Consider the following 10,659-nt stretch of genomic DNA (forward strand, 5'->3'; position numbering starts at 1 on the left):
CACCAGTTTGCATTCCCACCAACAGTGCATGAGGGTTCCTTTTTCCCTACATCCTCGCTAACACTTGTCGTTTCTTTGGATCTCAGTTTAAATAGTACTTTTCCATAGATACTTCCTCTGATCCCACAGCCAAGGGTAAGTCCATCTGTTTTATGTTTCCATAGCATCCTGTACTTTCTTTCTTTCTCCTTTTTAAAAGAAATCACAGTACCTTATGATTATTTGTTTGCCCATCTTTCCTGCTACTGCATTTGCTTCGCAAAAACAGAGCTTGTCTATCTTCTGGTTACTGCTATGCTTCACAACTAGAGCAGAGATTTCCATATCATGAGTCCCTGGAAGAGAGCCTTGGAGGAAATCTGAGCAATTATAATTTACTGAGTTATTTGAACTTACCCATTTTTACTGACATCCAGGACTTCACCCTCTGCTCCTGGTCTACTATCTCCTTATCTAGAAATTGATCCTGTACTGCTTGCCTGAGGGGTTCATCCAATTTGTTTTCTTCATGTCTAAGAAGCACTTGCAAGCAAAACTCTTCTACACATTTTAGACCCAAGCTCCTCCCAAGTCTCTCTTCAGAGTGGTTGGCCTTTCCATTGTTATCCCATGTTTGTATCACACAATTCCCTAGAGGCCTATGTTGAGTTCCAATTGATGACTTCTAGTCGGAATTGATGGTTGTGTAAAGTTACAGTGCTGATGATAAGCCTGGCAAACACAGATCCATAAAGAGACATTCCACATCAAAGGCTTTGTGTTTGAAATTTTGTTTCTTTTAATATTTAGGTTTAAATATTAATGAAATTTGTATCTGTACAAAGGAAATGAGAAAACAAGGGGAGAAAAGTGCTTCCTAGATCCCATGAGACAAATCAAGCAAGAGTGTGTGTTTCCTTCCACAACAGGACATGTTTTGAATTTCCCCCCTAATAAATATTTAAATTTGAAGTCTAGCAGCACTTATTTCTGAACAAGGATGACCAGATTTTTACAATAGGAAGAAAAAAATACATTGGCAATCCAACAGATTTCTTGGTCCACTGGAAAAGTACTAAAACATGATTAATTTCACCAAAATGAAACAACCAGGACAATGCATTTAGGAAGTGTACACATAAGCTCTATAATGATATATTTGTACACAGGGATACATATTAAACATGATTTATGACATAAATTCCTTTTATTTTCTATTTTTTATTTTGGAAAGTACCTGTAAGGTACACATTTTAAATTATATATTATAATGCCTGTCCTCAAATTAAAAGGGCTCTTGCCTGAGGAAGGGATTTTTCTGCCCAATCCTCATTTATAGCTAGGTTTGGGCCAATATTGTTCAAAAAGCAAAAATAATTAATGAGAAAAGTTAGGCTAGTTCTTAAGGTATTTCCTACTCTAGTCCATACTTCAGAGTAAGGAGACAATTTAATATCTAAAATAAGTTAATTAGCTTGAATCTTACAGTTTCTTAAAATATTATCTTGTCACCTTTCTTTGAAATCATGAAATGCTAAATATTCAAAAGGAAAGGTTAAAGGAATTGTGATATAATTGTTTTCAAATATCTAATGAGGACACAACCAGTTATTCTCATCTCAACTCCATAAAAAAAAACAAATAAGAGCATGCATGCTTACGCTGACACAGCAGAAAAAGGATAGATCTCAGGAGTGGTTGAAATACCAGAAAAGATTATGAAGAAGACTTAGAAAACATTTTTAATATCATCACATATTTTTTCAGATCACAAATGTGATATAATTATATAAAATTCAAACATTATGGAACTACTATCATAAAAGGTAACTCTCCCAAATGTAACTACTCTAAAAAGTTGGTTGCATATTTCTTTGATGCTTTTCTCTGTGTAATCCAATACTATTTTAAAATGAAATCACTGTCTGAGAGTGAGAGAATTTATTAGCAATATACAAACCAACTAAGAACTAGTATCCAAAAATATGTAAATAATTTCTACAGATTTATAAGAAGAGGCAGAAGCTCCACAGTCCATACTACTAACCATTCTGGTGTATTTTTCTTTACAAGTGTCTCAGTTAGTTCAGACTACAATAACAGAATACAATAAACTGGGTAGCTTAAATAACAAACATTTACTTCTCATAGTTTTGGAAGCTGGGAAGGCCAAGATCAAGGTGCCAGCAGATCCAGTGTCTGGTGAGAGCCCTTCTGGCTCATAAACAGCTGCCTTCTCATTTTATTCCTCACATACTGGAGAGTGAGGGGAAGCAAGCTCTCTCTGGTCATGTCTCTTCCTATAAGGGCATTAATCCCATCATGAGGGTCTTATCCTCATGACCTAATTACCTCCCAAAGTCCCCATCTCAAATACCTTCACATTGGGGATTAAGGTTTCAACATAGGGATTTTGGGGGCACTGAAACATTCAGTCCATAACACTGAGCTTTTCATAGGGTTTTACTCTTTCTTTTTTTCTACTACTGGATTCAAATTTCATCATTTACTAGCTATGCAACTTTAGAAGAATTCTTTACTTATGCCCTCATTTTGCTCCTGTCCCTTCACCTAGAAACTAGAGATAATTATATTTCTCTCATAGGGCTGTGATTAGAATTAAATGTAATATTATTAGCAAATGTCTGTATTGCTATAAATGTAAAAGATAGTAGACTAGTTAAATAGAGTTTATAGTAAATGGAGTGATATAAATGTAAAAGATAGTAGACTAGTAAATACAGTCAAGCAATATAATAAATAAATAATTCATTACAAACAAGAAGGGTTTATTCCCCAAATGCAGATATATTTCATTATTAGAAACTTAGGTCTATAATGTGAATACAATTACTATTAGTAGGAGGTAGTAATAGTATTTATCTAATATAATTGTTATAAGGATTAAACAAGATATTTTGTGTAATGCTTAGCTTATACCTGGCAAGTATTAAATTTCAATAAATTTGGCTATTTTTATTCTTACCATTATTATTATAGATTATAGGTAAGATAGCATGTCAACATCCAGAAAAATGTTGACCTTTTGATAAAAGTCTAATAACCCTTCTTGATTTAAATATATGAACATTTATAAGTAAGGTAGAAAAGAAATTTCTTTAATAAGATAAAAATAGCTGTATAAAGATGGCAGGCAATATCATATCCAACAATGAAATATTAGAAGAATTATAATTAATCTTAATACCAAGAATATTTGCTGTCATAGATATAATTTAACATTATTCTAGGAATTGTCGCTAATGCAATAAGTCAAGAAAAGTATGAAATAAAAATATCTGAAAAAAGTGAAATACTTCATTATTTGCTTATGATATATGTTTCTACCAATAAGACCCTAGAGAATCAATCATAAGTAAATTTAATAAGGTGACTGCTTACAAAATAAGTAGACAAATGAATAGCCTTTCCTTTTTACCAGCAATAAGCAGTTAGAAATTAGAATAGAATTAGACTTCTTATCTACAGACAAAGGAAAAACCCTGGCACCCTGGCAATGAACTGAACAAGCAATGTGCATGGCATATGTGGAAAAAGGACTTGGATGCTGTTGAAGTAAAAAAAAAAAAAAAAAAAAGGAGAAGAAGATTTAAGTGAAGATGAAAATCTGATCTGCCTGGATAGAAATAAAGTTCCTTGTGAAGATATTAAACTTATATACATAAATCAATAAATTTAATGAAATTCTAATAGAACTTCTGAGGATATTATATACTGAATAAAACCATAATTAAAATAATATTATATAACATGGAAAATTTTCTCAATACAATATGAAGTGAGGAAAGTAGGATAGAAAATTATATGCCCTGTATGTATTGCTCCCTTATTTTTGTAAATTAAAAAACAGGAGCAATACATATAAAGTATCTAGAAAAAAATACCATAAAATTTTAACACTGGGATGGGATGGTGAAGACAGGGATTACTGATAATATTTTCCTCCATATTTTTTCAATTTTACGTAATTGGAATGTATTACTTTCTGTATTTTTTTTTTAAAAAGTATGCCACAGAAGTAAAATCTAATAAAATGATTTTATCAGTGTGAAATAGGCTGATGAAAACATTTGTTTTCTGTTATTCACACTTGGGCCCTGCAAAAACATCATTATCCACACTGCGGTTTTTGTGCAATGGATAATATATTTAATAATTAACTCTCTGCAGTATGTGAAAATTATGCTTCAATACTAAGTTTTATTTCACATAATAGATTTCAGTAATGTGTTTCAGCACACAGTATAATTAGTTAATGGGGTTGTATTCATAAAGACTTGGTCCAACATAGAATTATGTTCCCTTGAAGACCTCTTCCTTTTGAAATTACGCACTCTGCTGTGCTTGGATTATACTCACTCTCTCTTTCTTGCTCTCTCTCTTTCATTCAGATGATAATAATTTGTGGCTTTCAGAGAGTAATTTTTATTTTAACTTCTATTTTATCTTGTAGTAGAAAAATGTCAATAGATTGAAAATCTGGTGAGGCTTAGAAATATTAGTAAGGCTTTTCATTTAAAATTGTGTGTCTATAATGAGGTAAAAGTTCTCTTCTAGAAAAGTTATAGTAAATTAAAATTTTAAATATGCACTTTTACACATTCTAACATAGAACATTTTATTCCTGTAGATATTATTTTATGTTATATTATAATATTCTAATAGAGGATTCATCAAAATATTTTCACCATACCAAAAAAATGAAGCTAATTACTCTCATTCTGGTTTCAATGAATGCTTTCTTTCAAAGTACAAGGTATTAAAAGACTGTCTTCTGGTGGAAAAAAGTGGATATGAAAACTTGTTGGTCACTGATACAGAATCTTCCTTTATATGTTGACATAATAGGATGCTCATATTTAGAAGTCAGGTAAACCATATGGAAATATTTTAATAAAGCTTACTTCTCTCCTAGTACTCCATATTACACTTTCACATACACTATTGTAATAATTTCACAGTAGTTTGCTGCATTTGGCATTACTACAATGTACAGGGAAAAAAAAACTTTAATGCAAAGATACTAAGTAATTTGCCAAATAACAAAGAAAATAGTGGAATTGAGGACCAATGTCCTGCTAATTATAAAGCACAGTACTTTTGTTTTCCATAGTATACTACATGAGTGTCTGTAATGTTTCTTCTGAGTTTATCAATGTGAGACTATCTTACATTTTCAGGCATTTACATTTACCAAATTCAAATGTCATGTAATTTACACACTTGGGGAGGGAAAAGTTTGCCTTTCTACTCTGCAAGTAAGGAAGATACCCAGCCTGAAACCCAGGGATTACCTTTGGCCCCTTCCCTTGTTATTCACATTCGTACCTTTGGTCTAAGTCCTGTCAATTCTGCCTTGAAGTTACTGCACAACCATTATTTATCTCCATCTCCATTGTCCCCACTCCAAATCAAACCTGAATCCCCCAACCTAGACCACTATAGCATCTGCTAACTGATCCCTCCCTTCTACTTTTGATACTCGGGACATTCTCTGCAAAGTAGCCAGAGTAATTTTGTCAAGCTTAAATTCATAACTGTCACTCCGCACTCTCACAAAAAGGCTTCCGTAGCATCATAGTGCTCTTAGAATAAAACAATCACATCCAAACTCTTCACCCTGCTTGCAAGGCTCTGAATGACCAGGCCCTGAGCTAGCTCTTCAACCTCCTCTTGTGCTGCTCACGTGTGGCTCTCCACCCCCTGCTAATACCCAGAACACCGCAAGCTCTTAGCTGCCTCTGGACCAATTTATTTGGTGCTCCCTCCACATGGATCATTCTCCAAATGACCAGCTTCTTATCCTTCAAGTCTCATCTCAAATGCCACTAACTTAGAGAGGCCTTCTTTAAGCACTAGATCTAAGGAGGGCCCCATCCTTTTTATTCTTGACCAAAGCATCCTATGTATTTCCTTCTCAAACACAACACAATCCTCAATACTTCCACGTATTTGTTTGCTCATTTGCTCTCTCTTCCCTACCAATAGAACTTAAGTTCAGTGTGAGGAGGGGCCTTGCTGTCTTTTTCATCACTGTAAGCACCTTTCCTGGCACAGTTCCTAGAGCATAGTGGGGTCTCACTAAAAACTGAGGGAATGAATCCTTACTTCGCGTGATAAACACATGAAAGCTGTATAGAAAACTTTAGACACCCACTTTCAAACGTTTCTAACTTTCTCATGTGAGTTTCAGTGGTACAAAAAGCAAATTATGAGCCAGAAGATAGGACAGTATTCCACTCTTCTCTAAGACCAGACTTAGGAAAATTGGCTTATGAAATATTCAAAGAAAAGCAAAATTTTAGTTAATCTAATTCAGAAGGAAATCTGGTATTAGTTTAATTGCTGCAATTGTAGTGAATGTCACTTTAAAAAGATACCTTGGTTAAATGGATATTGTTAACATTAATATAATGATTTCTTTTGATAATTAGTTTTTTGAAGCTTGTGGTTAGGGAATCTTTCAGTTTTCTAATTAGTTTTGCTTTTTGTCTGTTATTGGTTTGTTTGTCTTTTTTTTTTTTTTTTTTCCTAGAGAGTTAATTACATTTCACAGTACTTAGGGTAGACAATACATAATCTCTTATATCCAACTCTAGACTTAACTTTTCACTTGCATTATTGTTATCCTATGCTGACTTTTCCTGCTTTGGGTCATCTCAAACTGTGATTTAAAAGTAAAAGTCCTGTTATTAAACCATGTAAACTCTAATAGAAAAATATAACCTGCCAGCAGTTTAATACTTTATTCTTAGAAGCAGGCTTTATTCTGCTCCTACTGTATGCATGGTTCTAACAAAGAGTAAAATTAATACAAATGGCTGGAAGAAAATGATGTCTTTATGCCCTGCCATTTTTTAATAGGCATCGTCAAAGAGATAACCCCCTAAGAAGAGTTTATCTACTCTGAATTTAAAACATAAAGGGATTTCTTATAAATGGACTGACTTGCCTTGAAGTTGATATGTCAGGATTAATTATTAAAATAACCTTTTATTTATGAAATTTTGTAAGTTAAATTACTCCAAAGCAAGTAGGAAGAAGAAATGAAATTAGCAAGGCAGTTTGCCATATTGAAAAAAATGCAAAACACTAAATTGCACACAGCATCTTTCTGCCACATCTTTCTTTTACACCATTATTCAGAAACCTGGGACTTGGGCTTTGTGCACAGGGCAGCAGTAAATATATTGGCTATAATGTCAATGAATCTTAAAGCAAGCTCACCAAAATAGAACTCATTATTCTTTGAAGCACATCACTATTGGTATATGGCACATTCATTCCATGATTTTTCATTGTGTAAGTGGATTATTATTTCTCAAAATAATTCTATTTTTTTAATGCCTAAACAGGCATGCATTTTTATTTACTGCGGTTCTGAGAAGCTATGTGTGGAGTGACACATTTTTAACTAAATATAAATTTTGTCCTTGGTGACAAGCTAATATATATTACACCAGGGAATTTGGTATAGATTGATTCCTGTTTGTGGGTGAGAATAATGCTAGCATATTTATTCTTCTATAAGTTCATGGGGAAAGGGGATAAAGAAAAGATGGATTTTTGGAGTGATTCTAATTACAGATTACAACGTTGACATTCTATGACAGTAATAGAGAAGAATAGGTTTCAATTAAGAGTTGACAAAAAATGGTGGATTAGGGACCATTGAGCTGGTGAATATGTTGGAGGCAAGAATGATTTACAGGGAGACCATTTAGTGCTGAGTTTTCTAGATTAGGCACAGTCTGAAATCAAGCAATGGTCTGAATAACTCTCTGTCAGACTTGGGACATGGGATTGATCAGAATCAGCTGGTCATCTTGATGAAAACACAACGGAAGTGTATTTTCTCTGTAGGGCATATGTACTTCTGCAAGACAATAACAGCTGGAAAATCACATTTTTGGTCATAGGAAATACATAAAACATAAAAATGTCATTTCTCTTTCTCATCTTAGACGCAGGTCATCAACAAACATATGGTTTTCTCTTTTTTCCATTCTATGCCCAATGCTATAAAGATTCAAAATAAACGTAACCAAGGCACATTAGGCATAAAAGTAAGGTTATAAAGGAAAAGGTATGACAGTACTGCAAACAAAATGCACATTTTGGTTATTTTTAGTTCCCGATATGTGGATATTAAGCATTGATTTCCCTGTAGAGATATTAAGTTGCCAAATTCTCATTTGGCAGAAAACTACATAAAGCATATCTTCTCTTCTATTATATTATAAAAGGCTATCTGTTTTTGTCTTAAAATTACTTATTACATAAACCACTCCAAATATTTTCTTGTCCCCTTTTCCTCAAGTGATCCCAATGTCATTCCCTACATATGTCCCCAGATATAATTGGTACTCTAAATTTCTATTTCTATTAATTTTTAAAATCCCTAATATATTACATTCATTACTCGGTCCCTGACTCTACTCAGTGATCCTATATCAGGCTCACATTGGGGATTTAACATTTGCCCCAAATTTCTGTTTTGTTTTTTGTTTTCTTGTTTGTGTTAACTTAATTAAGCAAAACAAGAAATGAAACCTAGGACCAAAGTTTCAAACTCTTAATTTGACAAGTAACCTTTAGTCTCTCCCCCTAAAAAATACTTAACAAATAAGTTAACTTAACAAATAAGTAAACGAAGACATAAATTAGAAAGGAAAGGTTAAAGGCAGATGATGGCTGCATTTGAGAACAAAGATCAGCTACCAGTTTATAGCAGCAATTTGTACATGGTGACTATTGTTTCTGCAAGCCTCTTGCTTGGGAGGTGTATGCTATATGTATGTACCATATGATGTATGGTTGTTCTGAACTAAGCAAATTGTCTGAACACTGCGAATATTTAAAACTTCAGTATCAGCAATTCTCATGGATTGTAAGTCTAGTAATCTAGTTAATTCTCCTAAATTCAATGGTTGCATTTTAGTAGATCTATATATGTGAAAATTCCCATAATAGTATTGCAAAGAAAATTTAAAAATAATTTTGTAATTCTCCCCATGATAAGGTAATGATAATTATATAAGCTAATATTTGTTGCACTTACCCATACAGCGGGTCTATTTTATAGTCATTATCTCATTTGATTTCCTTAACTGCCCTGTGAAGTGGATTAAATGAGCAGGGCTTACGGGGGTATAATCCTAAACATTTTTGTTTGTCTCCCACCCAATGTTTTTTAAAAATTTGTGCAGGGAGAAATTTCCTTTCACCTCACCTGGAAACATAGTTAGCCCCATAATTTCCTTGGCTTCTCCTAAGAAAAACTCTTACCATTACTTAAGCCAAAAAATACGATCTCAGTTTTAGTATCTAATTTATGAGGGATATTTAAAATAAAAGCTACTTCTTCCTGAGCTTCCAAATCCCATGGTTCATATTTTGCATTCCTATTCAGGCCTACCTGCCCATTTACACAGTCTTATAGGACAGATTCTAGTAAGATCTCTACACCTGGAAACATGCCTTCCTTTACTAAAGTGCCCACTGACAGATGAATAGATAAAGAAAATGTGGTGTGTGACTCTGTGTGTGTGTGTGTGTGTGTGTGTGTGTGTGTGTGTGTGTGTGTGTGAGAGAGAGATGGAATATTATTCAGCCACAAAAAAGAAGGAAATCATGTCATTTGAGATAACATGAATGAATCTGGAGGGCATTATGCTAAGTGAAATAAGTCAGGCAGAGAAAGACAAGTACTATATGATCTCACTTGTACGTAGAATCTAAAAAAACTAAACTCAAAGAAACAGAGAACAGACCGGTGGGTATCGGAGTGGGGGATGGGAGTGGGGGAAATGCACGAGATGGTCAAAGGGCACAAATTTCCAGTTATAAGATGAATAAATCCTGGGGATGTGATGGACAGCATGGTGACTATAGTTAACAATACTGTATTGTATACTTGAAAGTTGCTAAGAGTAGATTTTTAAAAGTTTTTAACCACACACACACACATACACACACACACAAAGATAACTATGTGAGACGAGGGATGTGTTAACTAACCTTATGGTGTTAATCATTTCACAATATATTGGTATATCAAATCATTACATTGTATACCTAAAACTTACACCATGTTATATGTCAATTATATCTCAATAAAGCTGGGAGAAAAAAATAGCTTAGATCCAATATTTATTAGATACAAAAGGATAGTTATAAGGTATGTATAAAATAGAATAACAGCTTAATGAACCCATATATGCACAATATCCAGTTTAAGAAATAGAATATTCTGTGTGCCTTCCTAATTCCATTATGCCAATGCATCTTTGCATTCATTTTATAATATTTCATTGTATGACCTTACTGTAATTTATCCATTTTACTATGGATGGACATTGTGCTTTTAAATTGCATTTCTATGACTATTGAACGTCTTTTCATATATTTATTGTTCATTCCTATTATCACCTCTTCTGTCATTTGTGTATTTTTCTAATATTTGTCCTCTTACTGATTTTTAGAAGTTGTATATCTCCTTCTCTCCCTGTTATCTCTCTCTCTGTATATATATATATATATATAGTTATCTATGTATCTATAGATATAGGGAGCAGAATATAGATATAGATACCTCTATAGGGAGATAGATGATAGATAGATAGATAGATAGATAGATAGATAGATAGATAGATAGAT

Source organism: Phoca vitulina, unplaced genomic scaffold, assembly GCF_004348235.1.
Source record: "Phoca vitulina isolate PV1807 unplaced genomic scaffold, GSC_HSeal_1.0 scaffold19, whole genome shotgun sequence".
NCBI lineage: Eukaryota > Metazoa > Chordata > Mammalia > Carnivora > Phocidae > Phoca > Phoca vitulina.